The following is a 23,445-nucleotide window of genomic DNA, read 5'->3' as shown; positions in this document are numbered from 1 at the left end:
TCGTGTCAGGGAAACAAAACCCATACTAGGGATTTTGACAGAGACAAGTTAAGGTAGGAAATTCGTTAAGTGTCGGAGAGCTAAAAAAGCAAAGAGAGGAGTAGAGGGAATGGAGATAATAACTGAAAGCAGCAGCTCCCACCCCTTGGGCTGGGGGAACAAAGGGAAGGGCTTGGGTTGTCAGAATCTAGAAGCTAAGAGGTAGGGCCCCATGGTCCTGGGACTCAGACCTCTGAGGAGGGTCACTATCCTGTGGCTGCTGGTACCTTGCAAGGGCCCAGTGAGATTGAGAAGATGGGAAAAAAGCTGGAGATGGGAACTAACTGCCCCTACCAGGGCAAAGGGTCATTGCTGAAGCAGTTTGTGAGAAACGAGAGGCAAAGCAAGAGGGGAGCAGGTCTGTTTTTTCTCCTCCAGCCTTCCGTCTCCTCTAGCCCTTAGCACAGCCTAGAAGGAGCCTACTGCCCAGTGTGCAGGAGTGGGTCTGTTGCTGAGAGAAAATTGTTTCTCAACCAGAACAAGTCATTTGCCTGCTTCGGGGATAGGCCCTTAGATGTGCCCAGATCTCTGCAAATGCGGGGCTGCTCCTCATGGGGACTGGCTGCCTGTGTAATTGCTGAGCTGGGCACAGCTGCGTTTTTGCTACTGGGGGACAACTTCGTGAAATTAGCTCCCTGGAGATGCTGCGTATACGTAACATAATTTTCACCACATTCAAATGGGACAGCCACTAAAGCCTGCAGACAAGCCTTTCACGTCTCTTAGAACAGAGAGCCTTTTTCTTTTCAGTAAGTTGACATAAACTCCTGGTCATCATTTTAGCTCCTCCTCTTTTTTTCTCCAATCCTCACATCTAATCCAATTACATTAATCTTAAATCTATCTCTCTATATATTGTAAGGGCAAATACAATTTAAAAATAAGAGGTTTTTTTTTGTTTGTTTGAATTTTATTTATTTTTTTATACAGCAGGTTCTTATTAGTTATCCATTTTATACATATTAGTGTATACATGTCAATCCCAATCTCCCAATTCATCCCACCACCACCACCCCCCCGCTGCTTTCCTCCCTTGGTGTCTCTACATCTGTGTCTCTATTTCTGGCTTGCAAACGGGTTCATCTGTACCACTTCTCTAGGTTCCGCATATAAAAATAAGAGGTTTAATTCTCTCTTCTGAAAATAAAGGAAGAGGCTGGCCCCCTTCCTCTCTTTTCCTAGAGCATTTACTTTAGAAAACTGTGCCTCTTTGAAATGTATATAAATCTTTTTAAAAGCTAAATATTCTCTTCACAGCTTTATGACCCAGGAATGCCTTTCTCTAAGACTTGAGAGCCATCTCTTTGAAATATAAACATCTAGGGAGGGAGATAGCACCCCTGTCTCCCAGTCTCTGTGTGAGGGTAGGAGTCTGACTTCGTGGGTGCCTCATGGCAACTTGTAAAACTATCTCCTTAAAGATATGAGAAGTTTATTTATTTATTTATTTATTTTGTATAAAGCCAATTAGCAAACACAGATGGCTACCCCAGTTACCAGGTGAATCTAGGGTGAACTGTGTGTGACAAATGAAGTTTTCAAGTCTTCTTGCCTGAGTCTAGTCACTATTTATCTTGAGAACATGTCTGGAATGGGGCGTATCTTCATGGCAGTATAAAGGGTGGGGTGTCTTTCTGTCTTGGCATCTCTTAGCAGATTGCCTGTGATGCATATCGCATTCTGGTTTCATGTTTATTCAGTAATAAAAGTGTTTTCTCTCTCCACTACCTTTGTGGAGCAGATCTCTGGGTTGGGAGATTTTGCTTTTAATTACATTTATTTATCTGTCTCCATATCTACCTCTCTCTCTCTCTCCATTTCTGTCCTACCACATCACTTGCCATATTTACTGCCTTCAGTATTCGTCTCCTTGCTTGTGTTCCTGCTTCCTCTGCACAGAAAGCCTGTGGCCTTTTAAAAATGCAGCTCAGCTTATGTCATTCCTCTTCCTAAAATCCTGCAACGGCTCCCCTTGCGGCTCAAATGAAACCCCAAGCCCTACAAGCCCTGGCTGGTCTGTCCCTTTTCCATCCCCCAGAATTAGCTCCTGCCTCTCTCCTACCTGTGCATTTTGTTCCGGCCTGCTGGCCTGTTGTTTCAATTCCCTGAACATATCAACCTCATTTCCTCCAGGGCTTTCCCAAGTGCCACTTGGCACTGGCATGCTCTTTCCCTCACTCTCTGTGGTTTATTACTCAGCCAGTTTCAACCTAATTATCCCCTCCACAGAGGGCCGCCATTCACCCCATCTGAGTTAGGTTGGCCTCATTCCTTACAACATTATGTGCTTTCCTATTAGCAGAGAGTTTATTGGCATTCATAAATATGTGTTTACTTTTCATTGCTTGTTTTTTTATAGGTACAACATATTCATTCATTTATTCTTTTTTTAACATCTTTATTGGTTGTTCATTGCTTGTTTGTTGCACAAAGACAGGGACCATGCATAACTACACCCACATCACTGTAAATCCAGTGCCACCATGGCATCTGAAACATGGTACATCCTCAGCAGCTATTTGCTAAATACATGGGTCTCCGACAAAGTTCATTTTAAAGGGAAATGTCTCTAAATATTTGTCACCTTTTTCCTGTTTGTGCTCTTTCTCCTTGGAGGGCTGGACTGACCCTGAAGGGTTGCATCTAGAACACTGAACTTCCCAGAGAATAGAACAATTTCAGTGCTTCAAAGCCTATGAACCCCAGTTGAGAACTTCCTGGTTTTCTTGACTAGTTCTCTGTTAGTTAAATGACAGGTCTGAGGGCCAAGGCCTGCAGCGTGGCCATGCTTGGTGGCACGCCGGGGAGACTAGGTTTGCTCCTCAGGAGAGAAAAGAGCTCTCCTCCATCTGTTAGCCCATCAAAATGCTTTTCAACGTGCACTGGAAGTCAGCACTTTACTGGACAGATTGCAGGTGTGGCAGGGCTCCCACTTGAGTAAAATGGACGGTGGTCCTGGGTTTGCTGTGGGTCTAGTTGAAGAAAGTGCTGGGCCACAACAGGTCACTGGGGGTGAGGCTGGCCACTGATGAGCGTTTTACTGCAGAAGTTCAAGAAAGAGTGATTTTAATGAAACAGAGGCTTAGCTTGTGAAGCATGTAACTGGCCAAACAAGATTGCTTGTAGATAAATAGTTGGCAAACTCTTTTGGTGTTTCTTCCACTTGGTTTTATTTGTTTATTTTTCACTCTGGTAACTTCACAACATTGGTTACTAGTTTTATTTTTCAAATGCCCTCAACAAACACGTTGATGAACCCGAATAGCATTAGTGATGACGGTGGAGAGCTCACAGCTGACGTTATTAATGAAGCACAGGATGCTGTGAATAAAGTGATTTGAAAAGAGACGGCATCCACCTCCTCCCTTTCCCCCAAGGACCGAGTAGGAAGGATTCTGGGAGCAAACAGGCTTGTCCTCACGCACAGACCACGAGGTTGGCCCCCATTTGTGATCTGATATTCAGTTTTGATTAAGTAGAAGGCAGAACTTGGGCTCACCTGCAGGCAGTTGGGTTTTGCTCGCTCCACATTGGCTGTGGACGTCACTTGCCTTGGCCTGTGGCTGGACTGCTGCCGCCCTGCTTTTTCAGAAGCCACCAGGCCTGCTGCCCTTTGATCCGGAGGAGCCAGGCCCCAGGCCGATAACGCAAGGTGAGCCTATGGTGCCCCTATGGCATTGCTTTCCCACTGGCTTTTTCTGTCTCTGAAAGTGCTGCTGCAGCGGTTGTGGTCATTGACCCACAGAGTGAAAACTATCCAGTGCTCTCAGGGACTGCCTGACTCCCTGCTCAGCTCCTCTCTACAGACAAAAGGGGATTCACGCCAAGTTCAACAGAGAAGCCTGTGATTTCCCAAGAGCTTCTTCAGAAAGCTGAATCTCATCCCAAGGCTGAGTCCTTGGGCTTGAGCCAAAATTTAAACACTTGACTCTCTTAATACACTATTACTATAAATCTTCTATTTGACCTCTGTCTGCCTCAGATTGGAAGCACTCTTCTACTTATAAAACCCCTTTACACCACACTTAAATCATAGTTGTCAGGATTTCTGTAAGTGTGCTGCATAGAATTATCTGGAGGCTTTGGGGATGCTTCCTGGCCTAACCCTTTCTACCAAGTCAGATTCCCAGGGGTTGGGTCTAGGAATCTTCATTTTTAACAAGCTCTCACAAATATTCTTATACTTCCGAGTGAACGTTTAAAATTCACTGAGGTGCATGGCACAGAGTAGATGTCCCTAAAGTAGTAACTGTTAATGTTAACCTACTGATAGGAAAATTCATAGGAAATGAGTTCTAAACAAAAAGTCCATTATCTTTTTTTTTTTTTTGCGGTATGCAGGCCTCTCACTGTTGTGGCCTCTCCCGTTGCAGAGCACAGGCTCCGGACGTGCAGGCTCAGCGGCCATGGCTCACGGGCCCAGCCGCTCCGCGGCACGTGGGATCTTCCCGGACCGGGGCACGAACCCGTGTCCCCTGCATCAGCAGGCAGACTCTCAACCACTGCGCTACCAGGGAAGCCCTCCATTATCTTTTGTAATGGATCCTGCAGAGTATTTCTACTTGAGAGTGTGCTGTCTCTAAACAAGACAGCTAACTTACTGTCCCCCAATGAATTATTTGATAATAAGGGCAAGCAACAGAATCATCATTAGAGCTTTGCTGATTTTTTTAGATACTGAAGATATACATAAGTTCATGGTTAATGTTACCACAGTAATGATATAATGTGTAGTAGAAATTATTTGGTGGCAGAATTTATTTTAAAAGTTTTATATATCATACTAGTTTTCTTTGTATAGAATCATTAAGGATTTGAGTCACTTAAATTGTTGTTATAATTTACTATCTTCAAAGGGGAAATTATATGTTGTAAAAGCTATTCACACTTGGATTTGGGGACCGTAAAATGTCTTGGAAGATATTTATTATAATATGTATGGAGGACTTTAACAGCTTCTTTTTGGTCACTTTCCATAAGAATGAATCAACCTATCTGAATAAAGTAGAAACTTATAAGAACTGACTTTTTTTAACCCTTGGGGTGGATAATAATAAACACTGTGATGCTTATAGTGGTAGAAGACAGAGAGTTGTGACATTGTGGAATGTAATCTTGGGGTTCCTGAAGTTTTAACACACAGTACCTTAAGTCATTTCTGAGGGGATTTTCCATCATTTGACATTTGCTGTAATTGCTGAGATCTTCAAACTGGCTCTTCATGGGGACAAGCTTGTTACCTGACTTGTTTTCGGAGTTATTAGCATGCTCCATTTCTAGAGAAACTTCTCACCTTGTGAGCCATCTCTTATTGGATTCTGGAGGATAAATCCAGAAGGATCATAAGCAGTTTGTGAATCAGTCAATGTAGCTGGCCTAAGAGACCTCTTACCGTGAAGGCTTCTCTTGTGCTGGTTAATCAGAAGCTCTGTGCCCAGTGGTTGGTACAGTGTTATTTTGTGCTCTGAATACCAGCAGCACAGAGCTGGAGAGGGTTTGTAGAGACCAGTCAGTCTAATTATTTATCCTCTGTTTGTCCCCTGGATAGAACTGACTGCCCTCTTTCCTAGTCACTCTCATATTCTTATACGTTGTTAGAATTACACAGGACAGACTCCATGACAGCAGATCTTAGTTACAGAACCATACTGTACAAGTTAAAGAAAAATTGCATGATCCAAGAAAGTGATAAGAGCAGAACTTTGTTTTCTTGGTGGTTTAGGATTGTGCTTTTTGCTTTGTCAGTGCAAACTGGTGTGTACCTAAAAATGAGTGGAGGGTTTGTGCCACAAAAAAAAAAAAAAAGAAAAAAACCCAGAAATTTTAGAGTCACTTTCTGTTTCTCCCCAAGTACAACAAATAGAAGAGACCCTTGCCTCATACCTAAGGAAGACTTAGCATTTCTTTTTGAAAATAACACAAAGTTAAACCTTTCTTTCCGTGGCTCTTTTAATCGTTGAATTTAGTCTCTGAGGATTGTTAGTGGATGAAAAGCAGAAAGCATGCATCACAGGAAAAGGGGAGAGTTATGGCAGAATCACTGAGTTTTGTATTTAAAGAGAAAAAATGTAGAGAATGGATGTATTTTGCTTTAATCCAATGAGCCTGAGCTGCATTGTAGAAACTTCTTTTATAGATATTTCTATTTTTAACTCATTGCTTTAAATCCTGATAAGAGAGGTCAAAATGACCACGATTCATTTTATAGTGGAAGATGTTTTGGGAATTTTAAAGTTTAGTGAGTTACTCATCCCAGGGAAATGGGTACATTAGAAACAATTTTGATTATGTCACCTGGGCTATCAGATCAATTAAAAATTGTGCCACCTACTCAAATTTCAGTTGGATCCAGTTTGCCTCACACTTGTTTTTTTCTTGTTCTGTACAACCTCCCTGGCATCTCATGCACTCACACAATTTCAGCTACCAACAATGACCTTATGGACCCCAAGGGCTAGATTTTATTTAGACCATTCCCATGGGAGTATTTAATATTGTCCAGTAGAAGCTAACAGGTAGTGTTTTATTTTGTAGGAACCATTGGCACATGGGGATTTAAAGGAAGAAATATCTGTTTGATTTATGATGATATTATCTAACCAAAACTCTGCTGATTTCCTTAATTATTCAAGGTTATGATTCTTATTACAAAAACCATTACTGTTAGTTTTACATTTAATCAAGGACAAACACTTTAGATGCTGTGCAAAATGTACCCAAGTAGATTCCAGTAACTGTGAGGATCTATAATCCTTCAAGTGATCAAAAATCATGGTTTTTTTTCCTTTAGTATCTTTACCTTTGAAAACTACAAGTTTGATACAAATAATTTTTTCTTCTTTTTCCTTTCTTCTTTTTTCTACAAAGATACTCATCTTAAACATATGGATTCATTCAAAGCATTTTTGCTCATGTCACATGGGTTCATTAGATTAATACAAAACAAAATGGTGTCACCTATAACTATCTACTTTATCTATCTATTTAACTAATTGGCAAGGGCTGGCCTATTAGTAATAAGGGTTTGGTAATTGGTGAGAATATGTAATCAATGGCTGATTAATGGACTATCACCCATGAGGGAATGAGTCCATCTCATAACCTGCTGCGCATAAACCTTTTATAAACTACCCATAGTCAAGCGTTGACTATGGCTTTATTTTAATGGTGATTTTGAGTTATCACTTGACTACTACTCATTACTACATCTCTTTATCTTACTTATTTTGTTTGCCAAATCTCTCAATATGATGTCATTCTGCCAATATTCAATAAATATTTATGATGAATAACTGATACTAGATGGTCCAGACTTTTTTCCACTGAAAGATGAGAGAAGGACCTCTACAATGGGGTGTCTGAAAATCTGTAAATTAATACCAAATCCCTCCTCTTCTAAATTAAAATATTTTTTTTCTAGAAGAGCAAGAAAATCTCCAAGATCCTCTTTTTTGGGGAGTAACTTCTTTTTGGATTATGTATACACCTCTTTGCCTTGTCATGTTCATCAATGATAGACAGACTTTTTTTTTTATTGCTTATTGACTCCACAAGACTCTGTAAAGCCTCTTAAGTTGGAAGACAATAAATAAATACAATTGAAATAGGACTGATCAAACTTGCTTTTTGGAACAGACACTCTGAAAGTTTAAAGTAATATATGCTTTTGGGAGAAATGCCTTGCATGGAAGGGTATTTATATTATCATAAACCAGCTTAATTACTGAATTCTTTACTACCCTGAAGGGTACAATCTCAATCAATCACATCTGTATCAGATCACCACTACTGTTGGGGGGGAAGTTACAGCTATCTTGCTGAAAACCTTTCCTTAGGCAGAGTCGAGGAAGGGATCTGAGAGGAGCTGGAGTGGGCTGGGCTGAATTAGGGTAGTTACATAGGATAAATTCTACCGGATGTGGAAGGGGCACTAAGGGACAGCTCCAACTTCAGGGAAAATTCAGAAGCAACTTTGTGCTATCTCCCCTCTCTTAGACTATAGGGTTTTCCTTCTGATCTTTGGCTTTCTACCAATTTCCCTTCTCCCATCTCAAACAACTCTAACTTGGAACTCTACCCAGATCTGCTCCTTTGGGAAAAGCTCAAATTAGTTCTTACTTGTTTTGCCCCCTCTTTTTGGCCCTTCTTTTCGCTGCTTCTGCCTTTCTCCAACCTCCTAAATAAAACTTTCAGCAAGATATATAGAGAAAATATTGCAAACTTGGAATTCAGACAGACCCTAAGTTCAAATCTTGACTTCTCCCCTTTTATTAGCTGTTGTGGGCAAGTAACACCCTGACCCAGAGTTAACATGTGTGAAATTGTGCTGATTATATATATTGGCAATAGCTGGAAAAAGTTACCGACTCAGTCTATTCCTAGAATAGACCTGATCTTGTGTGCAGCTACTTAGAAATACATGGAGAGTCCAGAACAGTGCAAACAATTCTTATGTGTCCCCTCAGGGTCACTTCTTAGAGCCAGTTTCACTTCTTGTGGGCACTGGAAGCCCTCCTGTCTCTCACCTTTTCTTCCTTTTCTTTGCCTCTGCCCACCTTAGTTCTATCCCCTTGGAGCCAAAGCCCGCTTACTTCTAAGTTACCCAGAATCTTTAAATTTCCTCGGAGTGCGAGATGCATAACATAAACCCATTCTTCTCTTACTAATATTGATCTCTCTCCCAGCGTAGTTTTGATGCATTCTTATACATGAAGACCTATCTTCCAGGAGCAAGGGTGGGGGGAGACTGAAAGGATGAAGGGGACAGAGAACAGTAGACTGAGTGCTCCCCTGGGCTGGAGGAGGATGGGGCAGACAACGCATGAAAGGGCACAGAACCTGGTTCAGTTACATGCATTAAGCACCCACACTCAAGAGATAGTCTAAAACAAACAGAAAACCTCACCTCATACCCATTTTTTCATTAATATCATGCATCAGCAAAGTAATCTGACTAAACTGAATTTCTACTAAAGGATTAAAATACGTATGGTGGGGAATGGAAGGCACAGGGCTGTTTGCTGTGGTTCAGTGCAGTCACATGAGTACCAAATGCCGGGCATGCTGGTGATCGAAACCTGTGGTTCCCTGCCTTTTTTGGAGGCTACAATCCGGAAGACTCAAGTAGTCTTTAATCTGTATAGTTTGAGGCGATTGGGAGATATATTTAGGTATATTGAGTCCTACAACAGCTGGATCTTTTTGATATTCATATAGGAAATCTCTATATTTTATTATTAATTCTCAATTACCAGAAGAAATAGGTATCATTAATTTTATTCTGTTTTATTTAATTAGAACATTAGCTTTATATATGCTTAGACTTTAGAGTTTATAGCTAATTTAGTACATTTCCCTTTACAGGACTCAGAGGGACAATTTTCCTAGGCAATATTTGTTAAGTAAATAAAGCCTAGCATAATAAAATAGAAGGCCCCTTTTATAAATTACTTATTTGTAGTCTGGACCCTTTTTTTTTTTTTGGTAAAGTGTTTCCATTTACTCTTCAAATTTTTTCTTTTTTCTTTAAAAAAAAGATATTCAGTAGCATGCCTTCCTTCAATTAAGGAAATTATTCTTTTATAGTCAGGGGAAGTAACAAAACATATAGACTTTACTGTGTGATCAAAATTACCCAAGGAACATAAGAAAAGACATCCAAGAAATGCTATGAAGTGTTCCATCCACAGCTCATCACCATAGTTCCCTTTTTTTTTTTTTTTTTTTTTTTGTGGTACGTGGGCCTCTCACTGTTGTGGCCTCTCCCGTTGCGGAGCACAGGCTCCGGACGCGCAGGCTCAGCGGCCATGGCTCACAGACCCAGCCGCTCCGCGGCATGTGGGATCTTCCCGGACTGGGGCATGAACCCGCATCCCCTGCATCAGCAGGCAGACTCTCAACCACTGCACCACCAGGGAAGCCCCCACCATAGTTCCCAAAGACTGCTGGCAGGCCTTCGTCTCTCTCCTCCTCATCCCACTTCTTTTTTCCATTTTTATTGAGATATAAGTGAATATAACATTGGATTCGTTTAAGGTGTGCAACATAATAATATTGATATATGTATATATTATGAAATAGTTACCACAATATGTTTAGTTTAACATTCATCACTTCACCTACAGCTTTTTTCTTGTGATGAGAACTTTGAAGATTGAATCTCAGCAACTTTCAAATATACAGTACGGTACTGTTAACTATAGTCACCCTGCTGTATATTACAGCCCCCGAAATTATTTATCATATAACTAGAAATGTGTCTCTCTCCTCTTGAGCACATATACCCTGCTTGCCCCAACCCGCCCTGCCTCATTCCATCGAGACTAAGAGGTTCCAAAAGAGGCATTCTTGACTAAGCATTACATTTTACAACGATTGAGACTTTACAGGAATTTGTGCATATTCCTTTACCTGGTACAGGAAATGTGGCTTAAACTCCAAACAATTTCTGCAATAACTGCTTGAGAATTCTGAATATTTCCGTAATGAGATGGGGAAACAAAATTTCTAGGTGAGAGATTGTAAAATTGACAGGATCATAAAAGTATAGATAATTGTCACTCTCTGGGGTTCTTAATAAAGAATAATGAAAACATAACTCTTAGAGGTTGTTATAGTGGTGTTGATTTAGGTACTCAATGAGCATCAACTATGTGCCAAGCACCATGCTATATGCTACATATAAAAAGACGAGAAAGTTTTTCCCATCTAGGAGAGCTCCCAATCAAGCTAAAAAGACAGGTAATAAAAAGAAGCAAACGAATAATTAGATTAAAATGTGGTACCTGTTTTAGAGTGACATGGGTAAAATGATGAAAGAATAGGTTCTAAAAGTGCTAATTTATAGTCAAGTGGTAGCTTAGACAATGAGGATGTCTGGATCAATGCATATCTGTTTTAAAAGAGGGCACATCAAACAGTATTATGAGGCCCTTAAAAGGAATTCTGCATAGAAAATGACAGAGGAAGGTCAAAGATGTTAGTGTACTGGCTCATGCAGGGTCATTTATCAGACCATCCAATTATAAACATGTTGGGCAGGGTGTGAAATGTTAATGAATGATGTGAACTCTAAAGACGTTTCCGGTGAGACAGAATCTGACAAATGGACAGGAGTTCACCAGCATATGTCCTTTAAGGAAACACTGGAGTGGAAAATGCCACTGATGTTTCTTGCAGCAACAGTGGAAACTTCCTTCAGATCACAGGCACACTCAGCTGGACGTGGATCCCAGCTCTGCTGCTTATATTCTCTGCAAATGTTCAACTTCTCTGACCCTTAGTTTCCTTGCCTCCCTACACTACTCTCATGGAGCTTTGAGGGGAATTTATTCATTCATACATCTACTGGGCACCATGTTAAATGCTTTTCTTATTTTATCTAATGCAGTCTTCAGTAACCTCAATATATTATCTTCATTTGACAGGAGGGGGAATGAAAGTAATTAACCCAAGAACACATGGCTAGCAAGTTGTTGAGCCTGGAGTGAAATCCTAATCTCTCACTCCAAAATCCAAGCTTATATAAACTATGTCGTCATTTGACAAACTGAATACATGGAGGCACTCAAAAATGTTAGTTCTGTTTAGTGATCAATCAATAATTATTTAGCACCTAGTGTATTCTAGGCATTCCATCCAAAGCCAAAGATAAAGAAGAACATATCAATAGAGATTTCAGTGAGGTAAAAAAATGATGTAATCTTCTATTTGTTGAGATAGGGAATGATAAAAGATCAGACCTCACTTCCCATGGAAGTAATTCTTTTTTTCAAAACAAACAAGATTTCATTGAAGTAGTATGGTTGATTTACAATGTTAGTTTCAGGTGTATAGCAAAGTGACTCAGTTATTCTTATATATATATGTGTGTGTGTGTGTGTGTATGTATATATATATATATATTCTTTTGCAGATTCTTTTCCATTATAGGTTACTACAAGGTATTGAATATAGTTCTCTGTGCCATACAGTAATTTCATTGATGGTTATAACCATCAATAAATAACCTTAACAAAGAATTTTCAGACATAAAATCTGTTTATCTTGATACATATCTATCTATCTCTCCAGACAATATCAGAATTATGAAGGAAACATAGTGATGACCTGATAATTTCTGAGTTTAACAACATCTCATTAAGGAGGACTTTTGAGGTTATAGTTGAAGGATAAATAGAAGTGGGTCAGCTGATTAACGATTGAAAGGGCGGTTTAGCCAGCAAGTGCTGTACAAAAGCATGGAAATGTGCAATTAGCACAAGATGTGCAGGTAATTGCAATTTGTTATTACTGGAATATGAAGAACAAGGTAGTGGTTGTTTGGAAGTCAGCTGGAGAGGCAGAGAGGCTGTGGTGATTTTATTGGAGGAAATTTGCACTTCTAGAATTTTCTTCATTGTATAGATTTTTGCAGTAGCAAAAAGGGACAAAAATAGACAGCAGCATAGCTATAGAAGCATTAGCATTGATGTCAGGAATATACTGGAACAGTATAGACCAAAATGGGATGGATAGAGAAAAAGAGATCAGAAGATAATAATAAAAAAAAAGACAAAAAAAGAGGGTCCAGATCAGCATTAGATTAGTCTCAGAAACTCCTGGTTAAGATATTTGCTCTCTATTGAGGAGGAACTGATGATTAACACACAGTTATGAGTCTATATATTTTAAATTATATAAAGAAAGAGGAGACATTATTCAAGTAACTAATTAATGTGTTGAGCGTCGACTGTATTTGAGACACTGTATTAGGAACTTGGTTTACAAAGATGGAAGAAACACGGATCCTGGCACTTTAAGCACAGGTGAGGAGCAGTGAATGAACCAGGTGAACCCAAATGACGTTTGTAATTGCCTTTATGGTTCCTAGAGCAAGTGGTCTTACTCCTTACCTTTCTAGATCTTCCCATCCTGGCTCATGGCTTTTCTTGTTTGGTATTGGTAATTCACAGCTGCAGGAGAGAGAAGCATTTCCCCACCAGCCCACCTCTACAGGACCATGCTGGGAAGGTGGTCCCCTGGTCTTCCATTTAAGGAAAGAAGATCAGACAAATAGTCTTGCTTTAAACTTATTTAACACTCCCAAATAATAAGGACATGTGGTTTTGAGAAAAATCCATTTAGCATGAATTCCCTAAGCTCTAACCTTCACATAAATGATACTGCATTTTCTAGGGTATATAATTATGTGGAATCTGTTTGTACTCAAAGTTAGTACTCAAATCCTAGACTAAGTATGTCTAGGAAAAAGATGAAGGCATTTTTCACTTCTACTAATAATTAGCAACATAGCTAATGCGGATCAATTTTAATTAGAGAATTGAAATAATAAACCAGTAACAAACTCAGCTGTTTAAGAATCAGACATATTAGGTTTTTCTGCCTCTAGCCTCTAGCACCATTGATTTTTTTCTATTTTTTCTTATTTGAAATTTTTTTAACTTTTTTTTTTTTTTTTTTTTTTTTTTTGCGGTACACGGGCCTCAGCGGCCATGGCTTATGGGCCAAGCCGCTCCACAGCATGTGGGATCCTCATGGACCGGGGCATGAACCCGTGTCCCCTGCATCGCATCGGCAGGCAGACTCTCAACCACTGCACCACCAGGGAAGCCCTTTTTAACATCTTTATTGGAGTATAATTGCTTTACATTGGTGTGTTAGTTTCTGCTTTATAACAAAGTGCATCTGCTATATGTATACATATATCCCCATATCTCCTCCCTCTTGCATCTCCCTCCCACCCTCCCCATCCCACCCCTCTAGGTGGTCAAAAAGCACCAAGCTGATCTCCCTGTGCTATGGGGCTGCTTCCCACTAGCTATCTATTTTACATTTGGTATTGTATATATGTCCATGCCATTCTCTCACTTCGTCCCAGCTTACCTTTCCCATCATTGTGTCCTCAAGTGCATTCCCTATATCTGCGTCTTTATTCCTGTCCTGCCCCTAGGTTCTTCAGAACTATTTTCTTTTTTTTTTTTTGGATTCCATATATATGTGTTAGCATACAGTATTAGTTTTTCTCTTTCTGAGTTACTTCACTCTGTATGACAGACTCTAGGTCCATCCACCTCACTACAAATAACTCAATTTCATTTCTTTTTATGGCTGAGTAATATTCCATTGTACATATGTGCCACATCTTCTTTATCCATTCATCTGTCGATGGACACTTAGGTTGCTTCCATGTCCTGGCTATTGTAAATAGAACTGCAGTGAACATTGTGGTACATGACTCTTTTTGAATTATGGTTTTCTCAGGGTATATGCCCAGTAGTGGGATTGCTGGGTCGTATGGTAGTTCTATTTATAGCTTTTTAAGGAACCTCCATACTGGTGTCCATAGTGACTGTATAAATTTACATTCCCACCAACAGTGCAAAAGGGTTCCCTTTTCTCCACAACCTCTCCAGCATTTATTGTTTGTAGATTTTTTTGATGATGGCTATTCTGAATGGTGTGAGGTGATACCTCATTGTAGTTTTGATTTGCATTTCTCTAATGATTAGTGATGTTGAGCATTTATTGCATTTCTCTAATGATTAGTGATATTGAGCATTTTTGCATTTGATTTGCATTTATCTCTAATGATTATTTCATGTGTTTGTTGGAAATTTGTATATCTTCTTTGTAGAAATGTCTATTTAGGTCTTCTGCCCATTTTTGGATTGGGTTGTTTGTTTTTTTGCTATTGACCTGCATGAGCTGCTTATAAATTTTGGAGATTAATCCTTTGTCAGTTGCTTCATTTGCAAATATTTTCTCCCATTCTGAGGGTTGTCCTTTCGTCTTGTTTATGGTTTCCTTTGCTGTGCAAAAGCTTTTTAGTTTCATTAGGTCCCATTTGTTTATTTTTGTTTTTATTTCCATTTCTCTAGGAGGTGGGTCAAAAAGGATCTTGCTGTTATTTATGTCATGCAGTGTTCTGCCTGTGTTTTCCTCTAAGAGTTTTACAGCGTCTGGCCTTACATTTAGGTCTTTAATCCATTTTGAGTTTATTTTTGTGTATGGTGTTAGGGAGTGTTCTAATTTCATTCTTTTACATGTAGCTGTCCAGTTTTCCCAGCACCACTTATCAAAGAGGCTGTCTTTTCTCCATTGTATATTCTTGCCTCCTTTATCAAAGATAAGGTGACCTTATGTGTGTGGGTTTATCTCTGGGCTTTCTATCCTGTTCCATTGATCTATATTTCTGTTTTTGTGTCAGTACCATACTGTCCTGATTACTGTAGCTTTGTAGTAGAGTCTGAAGTCAGGGAGCCTGAATCCTCCAGCTCCGTTTTTCTTTCTCAAAATTGCTTTGGCTATTCGGGGTCTTTTGTGTTTCCATACAAATTGTGAAATATTTTGTTCTCGTTCTGAGAAAAATGCCATTGGTAGTTTGATAGGGATTGCATTGAATCTGTAGATTGCTGTGGATAGTATAGTCATTTTCACAATGTTGATTCTTCCAATCCAAGAACATGGTATATCTCGCCATCTCTTTGTATCATCTTTAATTTCTTTCTTCAGTGTATTACAGTTTTCTGCATACAGGTCTCTTGTCTCCTCAGGTAGGTTTATTCCTAGGTATTTTACTCTTTTTGTTGCAATGGTGAATGGGAGTGTTTCTTAATTTCTCTTTCAGATTTTTCATCATTAGTGTATAGGAATGCAAAATATTTCTGTGCATTAATATTATATCCTACTACTTTACCAATTCATTGATTAGCTCTAGTAGTTTTCTGGTAGCATCTTTAGGATTCTCTATGTATAGTATCATGTCATCTGCAAACAGTGACAGCTTTATTTCTTCTTTTCTGATTTGGATTCCTTTTACTTCCTTTTCCTCCCTGATTGCTGGGGCTAAAACTTCCAAAACTCTGTTGAATAAGAGTGGTGAGAGTGGGCAACCTTGTCTTGTTCCTGATCTTAGTGGAAAGGGTTTCAGTTTTTCACCATTGAGGACGATGTTGCCTGTGGGTTTGTCATATATGGCCTTTATTATGTTGAGGAAAGTTCCCTCTATGCCTACTTTCTGGAGGGTTTTTATCATAAATGGGTGTTGAAAGCTTTTTCTGCATCTATTGAGATGATCATATCGTGTTTCTCCTTCAATTTGTTAATATGGTGTATCACGTTGTTTGATTTGCATATATTGAAGAATCCTTGCATTCCTGGGATAAACCCCACTTGATCATGCTGTATGATCCATTTAATGTGCTGTTGAATTCTGTTTGCTTGTATTTTGTTAAGGATTTTTGCATCTATGATCATCAGTGATATTGGTCTGTAGTTTTCTTTCTTTGTGACATCTTTGTCTGGTTTTGGTATCAGGGTGATGGTGGCCTTGTAGAATGCGTTTGGGAGTGTTCCTCCTTCTGCTGTATTTTGGAAGAGTTTGAGAAGCATAGGCATTAGCTCTTCTCTAAATATTTGATAGAATTCACCTGTGAAGCCATCTGGTCCTCGGCTTTTATTGGTCGGAAGAATTTTAATTACAGTCTCAATTACAGAGCTTGTGATTTGTCTGTTCATATTTTCTACTTCTTCCTGGTTCAGTCTTGGAAGGTTGTGCTTTTGTAAGAATTTGTCCATTTCTCCCAGGTTGTCCAATTTATGGGCATATAGTTGCTTGTAGTAATCTCTCATGATACTTTTATTTCTGTGGTGTCAGTTGTTACTTTTCCTTTTTCATTTCTAATTCTATTGATTTGAGTCCTCTCCCTTTTTTTCTTGATGAGTCTGGCTAATGTTTTATCAATTTTGTTTATGGTCTCAAGGAATCAGCTTTTAGTTTTATTGATCTTGCTATTGTTTCCTTCATTTCTTTTTCTTTTATTTCTGATCTGATCTTTTTGATTTCTTTCCTTCTTTCAACTTTGGAGCTCTTTTGTTCTTCTTTCTCTAATTGCTTTAGGTGTAACTTGAGCTTGTTTATTTGAGATGTTTCTTGAGGTAGGATTGTATTGCTATAAACTTCCCTCTTAGAATTGCTTTTGCTGCATCCCATAGGTTTGGAGTCATCATGTTTTCGTTGTCCTTTGTTTCTAGGTATTTATTGATTTCCTCTTTGATTTCTTCAGTGATCTCTTGGTTATTTAGTAGTGTATTGTTTAGCCTCCATGTGTTTGTGTTTTCTCAGATTTTTTTCCTGTAATTGATATCTAGTGTCACAGCATCATGGTTGGAAAAGATGCTTGATATGATTTCAATTTTCTTAAATTTACCAAGGTTTGATTTGTGACCCAAGCTATGGTCTATCCTGGAGAGTGTTCCATGAGCATTTGAGAAGAAAGTGTATTCTGTTGTTTTTGGATGGAATGTCCTATAAATATCAATTAAGTCCATCTTGTTTAATGTATCATTTAAAGCTTGTGTTTCCTTATTTATTTTCATTTTGGATGATCTGTCCACTGGTGAAAGTGGGGTATTAAAGTCCCCTACTATGATTGTGTTACTGTCTATTTCCGCTTTTATCGCTGTTATCATTTGCCTTATGTATTGAGGTGCTCCTATGTTGGATTCATAAGTGTTTACAATTGTTTTATCTTCTTCTTGGATTGATCCCTTTATCATTATGTAGTGTCATTCTTTCTCTCTTGTAATAGTCTTTATTTGAAAGTCTATTTTGTCTGATATGAGAATTGCTACTCCAGTTTTCTTTTGATATCTTTTGCATGGCGTACCTTTTTCCAACCCCTCACTTTCAGTCTGTATGTGTCCCTAGGTCTGAAGTGGGTCTCTTGTAGACAGCATATATATGGGTCTTGTTCTTGTATCCATTCAGCCAGTCTATGTCTTTTGGTTCTAGCATTTAATCCATTTACATTTATGGTAGTTATCGATATGTATGTTCCTATTACCATTTTCCTAATTGTTTTGGGTTTGTTTTTGTAGATCTTTTGCTTCTCTTGTGTTTCCTGCCTAGAGAAGTTCCATTAGTATTTGTTGTAAAGCCATTTTGGTGGTGCTGAATTCTCTTAGATTTGCTTGTTTGTAAAGGTTTTAATTTCTCTGTCGATTCTGGATGAGATCCTTGCTGGGTAGAGTAATCTTGGTTGTAGCTTTTTCCTTTTTCTCACTTTAAATATGTCGTGTCCCTCCCTTCTGGCTTGCTGAGTTTCTGCTGAAAGATTAGCTGTTAACCTTATGGGGATTCCCTGTGTATTATTTGTTGTTTTTCCCTTGCTGCTTTTAATATGTTTTCTTTGTATTTAATTTTTGATAGTTTGATTAGTATGTGTCTTGGCATGCTTCTCCTTGGATTTATCCTGTATGGGAATCTCTGTGCTTCCTAGACTTGATTGACTATTTCCTTTCCCATATTAGGGACATTTTCAGCTATAATCTCTTCAAATATTTTCTCAGTCCCTTTTTTTTCTCTTCTTTTTCTCAGACCCATATAATTTGCATGTTGGTGTGTTTAATGTTGTCCCGGAGGTGTCTGAGAATGTCCTCAATTCTTTTCATTCTCTTTTCTTTATTCTGCTCTTTTGTAGTTATTTCCACTGTTTTTTTCTTCCAGGTCACTTTTCTGTTCTTCTGCCTCAGTTATTCTGTTATTTATTCCTTCTAGAGAATTTTTAATTTCATTTCTTGTGTTGTTCATCATTGTTTGTTTGCTCTTTAGTTCTTCTAGTTCCTTTTTAAATGTTTCTTGTATTTTCTCCATTCTGTTTGCAAGATTTTGGATCATCTTTTCTATCATTACTCTGAATTCTTTTTCAGGTAGCTGCCTATTTCCACTTCATTTGTTAGGTCTGGTGGATTTTTGCCTTGCTCCTTCATCTGCTGTATGTTTTTCTGTCTTCTCATTTAGCTTAACTTACTGTGTTTGGGTTCTCCTTATCGCAGGCTGCAGGTTCGTAGTTCCCGTTGTTTTTGGTGTCTGCATCCAGTGGCTAATGTCGGTTTAGTGGGTTGTTTAGGTTCCTGGTGGAGGGGACTAGTGCCTGTGTTCTGGTGGATGAGGCTGGATCGTGTCTTTGTGGTGTGCAGAACCATGTCTTATGGTGTGTTTTGGGGTGTCTGTGACCTTATTTTGATTTTAGGCTGCCTGTTTGCTAATAGGTGTTGTTGTGTTCCTGTCTTGTAGTTGTTTGCCATAGGGTGTCAAGCACTGTAGCTTGCTGGTTGTTGAGTGGAGCTGGGTCTTAGGGTTGAGATGGAGATCTGTGGGAGAGCTTTTGCTGTTTGATATTATGTGAAGCTGGGAGGTCTCTGGTGGACCAGTGTCCTGAACTCTGCTTTCCCACCTCAGAGGCACAGGCCTGACACCCATCCGGAGCACCAAGACCCCGTCAGTGCACGGCTCAGAAGAAAAGGTAAAAGAAAGAAAGAAAGAAAGAAAAAATAAACAAAATAAAGCTATTAAAATAAAAAAATAGTAAAAATTTAAAAAATTAAAAAGTAATAAAAAAATAGAAAGAAAGAAAGAAGAGAGCAACCCAACCAAAAAACAAATCCATCATTGATAAGAAGCACTAAAAACTATACCAAAAATAAAACAAAAAACGGACAGGGCCCTAGGACTAATTGTTAAAGCAAAGCTATACAGACAAAATCACGCAAAGAAGCATACATATACTCAGTCACAAAATAACAAAAAGGCAAAAACAAAATCTATATATATAAAAAAAGGAAGAGAGCAACCACATCAATAAACAAATCTACCAATGATAATAAACTCTGAACACTAAACTAAGATAAACATAAAACCAGAAACAAATTAGATGCAGAAAGCAAACCCCAACTCTACAGTTGCTCCCAGAGTCCACCGCCTCAAGTTTGGGATGATTCGTTGTCTATTCAGGTATTCCAAGATGCAGGTACATCAAGTTGATTGTAGATATTTAATCCGCTGCTCCTGAGCCTGCTGGGAGAAATTTCCCTTTCTCTTTGTTCTCACAGCTCCTGGGATTCAGCTTTGGATTTGGCCCCGCCTCTGCGTGTAGGTCATCGGAGGGCGTCTGTTCTTCGCTCAGATACGACGTGGCTAAAGGAGCAGCTGATTGGGGGCTCTGGCTCACTCAGGCCGGGGGGAGGGAGGGGCACGGATGCGGGGCGAGCCTGCGGCGGCAGAGGCCGGCGTGACGTTGCACCAGCTTGAGGCGCGCCATGCGTTCTCCCGGGGAAGTTGTGTCTGGATCACAGGACCCTGGCAGTGGCGGGCTGCACAGGCTTCCAGGAGGGAACATGTGGATAGTGATCTGCGCTTGCACACAGGCTTCTTGGTGGTGGCAGCAGTGGCCTTAGCATCTCACGCTGGTCTCTGGGATCCGCGCTGATAGCCGCGACTCGCGCGCGTCTCTGGAGCTCATTTAGGCGGTGCTGTGAGTCCCCTCCCCTCACGAACCCCACAACAATGGTCTCTTGCCTCTTCGGCAGGTCCAGACTTTTCCGCGGACTCCCTCCCAGCTAGCTGTGGAGCACTAGCCCCTTCAGGCTGTGTTCACACAGCCAGCCCCAGTCCTCTCCCTGGGGTGTGACCTCTGAAGCCCGAGCCTCAGCTCCCAGCGCCGCGCGCCCCGGCGGGTGAGCAGACGAGCCTCTTGGGCTGGTGAGTGCCGGTCGGCCCTGATCCTCTGGGCGGGAATCTCTCCTCTTTGCCCTCTGCACCCCTGTTGCTGTGCTCTCCCCCGTGGCTCTGAAGCTGCCGCCCTGCCCACCCCCATCTCTGCCAGTGACGGGGCTTCCTAGTGTGTGGAAACTTTTCCTCCTTCACAGCTCCCTCCCGTCCGTATTCTTTTGTCTCTGTTTTTTCTTTTTTTCTTTTGCCCTACCCAGGTACGTGGGGGAGTTTCTTGCCTTTTGGGAGGTCTGAGGTCTTCTGCCACCATTCAGTAGGTTTTCTGTACGAGTTGTTCCACATGTAGATTGTTTCTGATGTGTTTGTGGGGAGGAAGGTGATCTCCATGTCTTACTCCTCCTCCATCTTCAAGGTCTTCTCAAGGAAGTCTACTCAAAGAAGATTTTCAAATTAGCCCTAAGAAAAAAATCTAGCTCTGTGTGTTATACAAATGACACACTTAAAGTGATTCAGAAAGGCTAAACTAATAATAGTAATAATAACAGTAATAGTAATGTAATTAGGCAAAAGTCTGTCAGGCAAATAGAAAGAAACAGAAAAGCAGGATTGCCATTGTTTCTTGAAGTATTGGAAGTTTCTATGACTATATTTAAAATTATGTTTTTTTAAAACAAGACAAACTCCCATATTCAGTTAAAATAATCTAAAACTCTGTGACATGATTTGATTATTTAAACAGAAAATTGATAATTTAGTGTTTTAGATTTTTACTCATAATGTTAAGAAATACTATGTATATACTGAAAATGTTTCTTAGTTTGAAATCAAAGTAAGGCCCTTTCAGAAGAAAATAGTGTTACATAATATGATTAGAGAAAGCATTCTCTGATACAGGTTGTATTTTTCTTATTCACGGAAAAAACCATTAACACACTTCATCCCAAAGCACAGGAGACAACTTGATTTTTTTATATTGTGATAAAAAACACACACATGAAATCCACCCTCAACCAACTTTTAAGTGTACAGTACCTTATGACCACCGAAAGTAGAATATGGTGGATCTATTCTAAAACCTTGCTGCAGAATTATATCACTTAATATGGTACCCTTCCTCATGACAAAGCCTGATTGATCTATCCTTCTAAAAATATTCTACTTTATTTCAGAAAATATTCCAGATGAGCTTCATTCTCAAATTCTTCCAAATCAATTACGTTTTCATTAGTGATTAATCCCTCCACAAAAAGCTATTTTTTATTTCAACCAAAATAGTAGTATTTTATTTGAAATTTCTCCATAATAACTTAGCAACTTGTCACAGCTAATTCTAAATATTTTTAAACTTTTAACTAAGTACACAAAAAGATGGCCATCATTACAATGGCATATGTCACAGGAAGCAAAGTGGATTCATCTTGTTCAGCTAGGCTGTGTATACCAATTGCAGATGGTATTTTTTAAAACTATAATTAGTTTCCAGATTAATCATGCCAAAATCCTAGTTCTCTGTGCCATTTCTCCACTGAAAATTATGCAAAGACTCTCCTCTGATTATTAGACATATACAGATTCCTTTAATGTGGCATTCAAGCCTTTCTGAAACCTAGTTCCAACTTAGCTTTCCTGCCAAGCCTCACTACCTAGGGACAAAACAAAAATGTTTGCTTGTAGTCACACATCACAGAAGTCAGTGATTGGAGAGAGTTGTGACATGGATCAGGATTCACACAGCAGACCAGGAGAGAGGTGGGAGACAGAGGCTGCACTAAGGGATTGCTCTGGCGGTGGGGTCGCCCATCATCCTCAGGAGATGCCCAGCACCAGACCACATGAGGTGAGACATGAGAACTGGTTCACATTAGTAGTTTGTGAACAATAGCAGGTTCTAGTCTACAGAAGACATAGTGGAGAAGTAGCTGGTCAGAGTAAGAAGAGGCAAGTCATGCTCCCAAAGGAAGTAAAGGGCAGACCAGGTGCTGGGTTCCATCTGAAGGGCGGCTCCAGACTCTGGTGGAGCAGCAGTAACGTAGGATTCCAGTGCTCATGAAAAGTCACTGGATGTTTAGGTCTGTTTGTGAGGACGACTTAACTTTAAATTAAATCAAGTAGCAGGGCTGGGATTGTTGATGTACCTCTTGCCTTAGTCAGGACTGGCTCAGTAGAGCCACTCAGGAAAGAAACATCAGAAAACTTCGGTGTGGGCAACCAAGAACATTAAAGGAGGAGGAAATGATCAGAAGTTGACTTCTCCAACCTTGCCTCTCACTCCTCCAAACTGCCACCTGCCTCCCTGAGTTAGCCTTCTCTGCACATGATCTTCTTCCCCCCATTCTTCCAGCCATTGTGCATGGTGTACTGTGCTAAAGTGAAATGTCTTTCCCTGTGACTAGCAACTGAATTTAGTCCCACAAATGTTTATTAAACAAATGCTGCATGACAAGCACTCTGCTATAGAGATAAAAAGATCCAGTATCTGTTCTCAAGATGCTGTCTAAATCCCATATTTTCCCAATTTTCCTCCTGAACTTTCACTGTTTCCTCTTTCTCTGCTAATTTCTTAAACCATATGACTCCAGATACTTTACATTTTTAGGTCAATGGTAATATTGTCTATCACCAACCATTACAATTGGATTGCAAATTAATATAGGTATTATGTATTAAAACATCTTTCCTCCTAGCATTGTAGGCAGAGTAAGACCTTAGTAAGTACTAGTTGATTTATTGGCTCTTTTAGTATTAAAGTTTGGTAGTTATAGATATTGCTTGCCACTAAAGCTTTTGCATTTGCATATCTATGCAATTTTGTCAGATATTTTAAAATCTATTAAATACTTTAAAATTTTAGAGAAAAGGTTTGAACTATGAAAACAGAAGCTCTGTGACAAATG

General features: G+C 39.6%; 1 long non-coding RNA gene and 1 pseudogene across 2 annotated transcripts in view; one reads left to right on the top strand and one right to left on the bottom strand.

Annotated features, from left to right (window-relative positions):
- LOC309810906 (transmembrane protein 41B-like) overlaps positions 1 to 2,203 on the bottom strand; it is a 104,304-nt pseudogene extending 102,101 nt beyond the window's left edge. Inside the window, exons 1-2 of the transcript in view lie at positions 2,102 to 2,203; positions 531 to 737 (exon numbers count right to left, since the gene is read on the bottom strand). The product of the transcript in view is annotated as a transmembrane protein 41B-like (transcript). The remainder of the gene's footprint in view (positions 1 to 530; positions 738 to 2,101) is intronic.
- LOC309811528 overlaps positions 1 to 23,445 on the top strand; it is a 247,351-nt gene that overhangs the window by 180,377 nt on the left and 43,529 nt on the right. The window lies entirely within an intron of this gene.

Source organism: Mesoplodon mirus, assembly GCF_964341445.2.
Source record: "Mesoplodon mirus genome assembly, chromosome: 10".
Classification (NCBI taxonomy): Eukaryota; Metazoa; Chordata; class Mammalia; order Artiodactyla; family Ziphiidae; genus Mesoplodon; species Mesoplodon mirus.
Note: the sequence above shows the minus strand (reverse complement) of the source record. Positions and strands in the feature narration are given on the sequence as shown.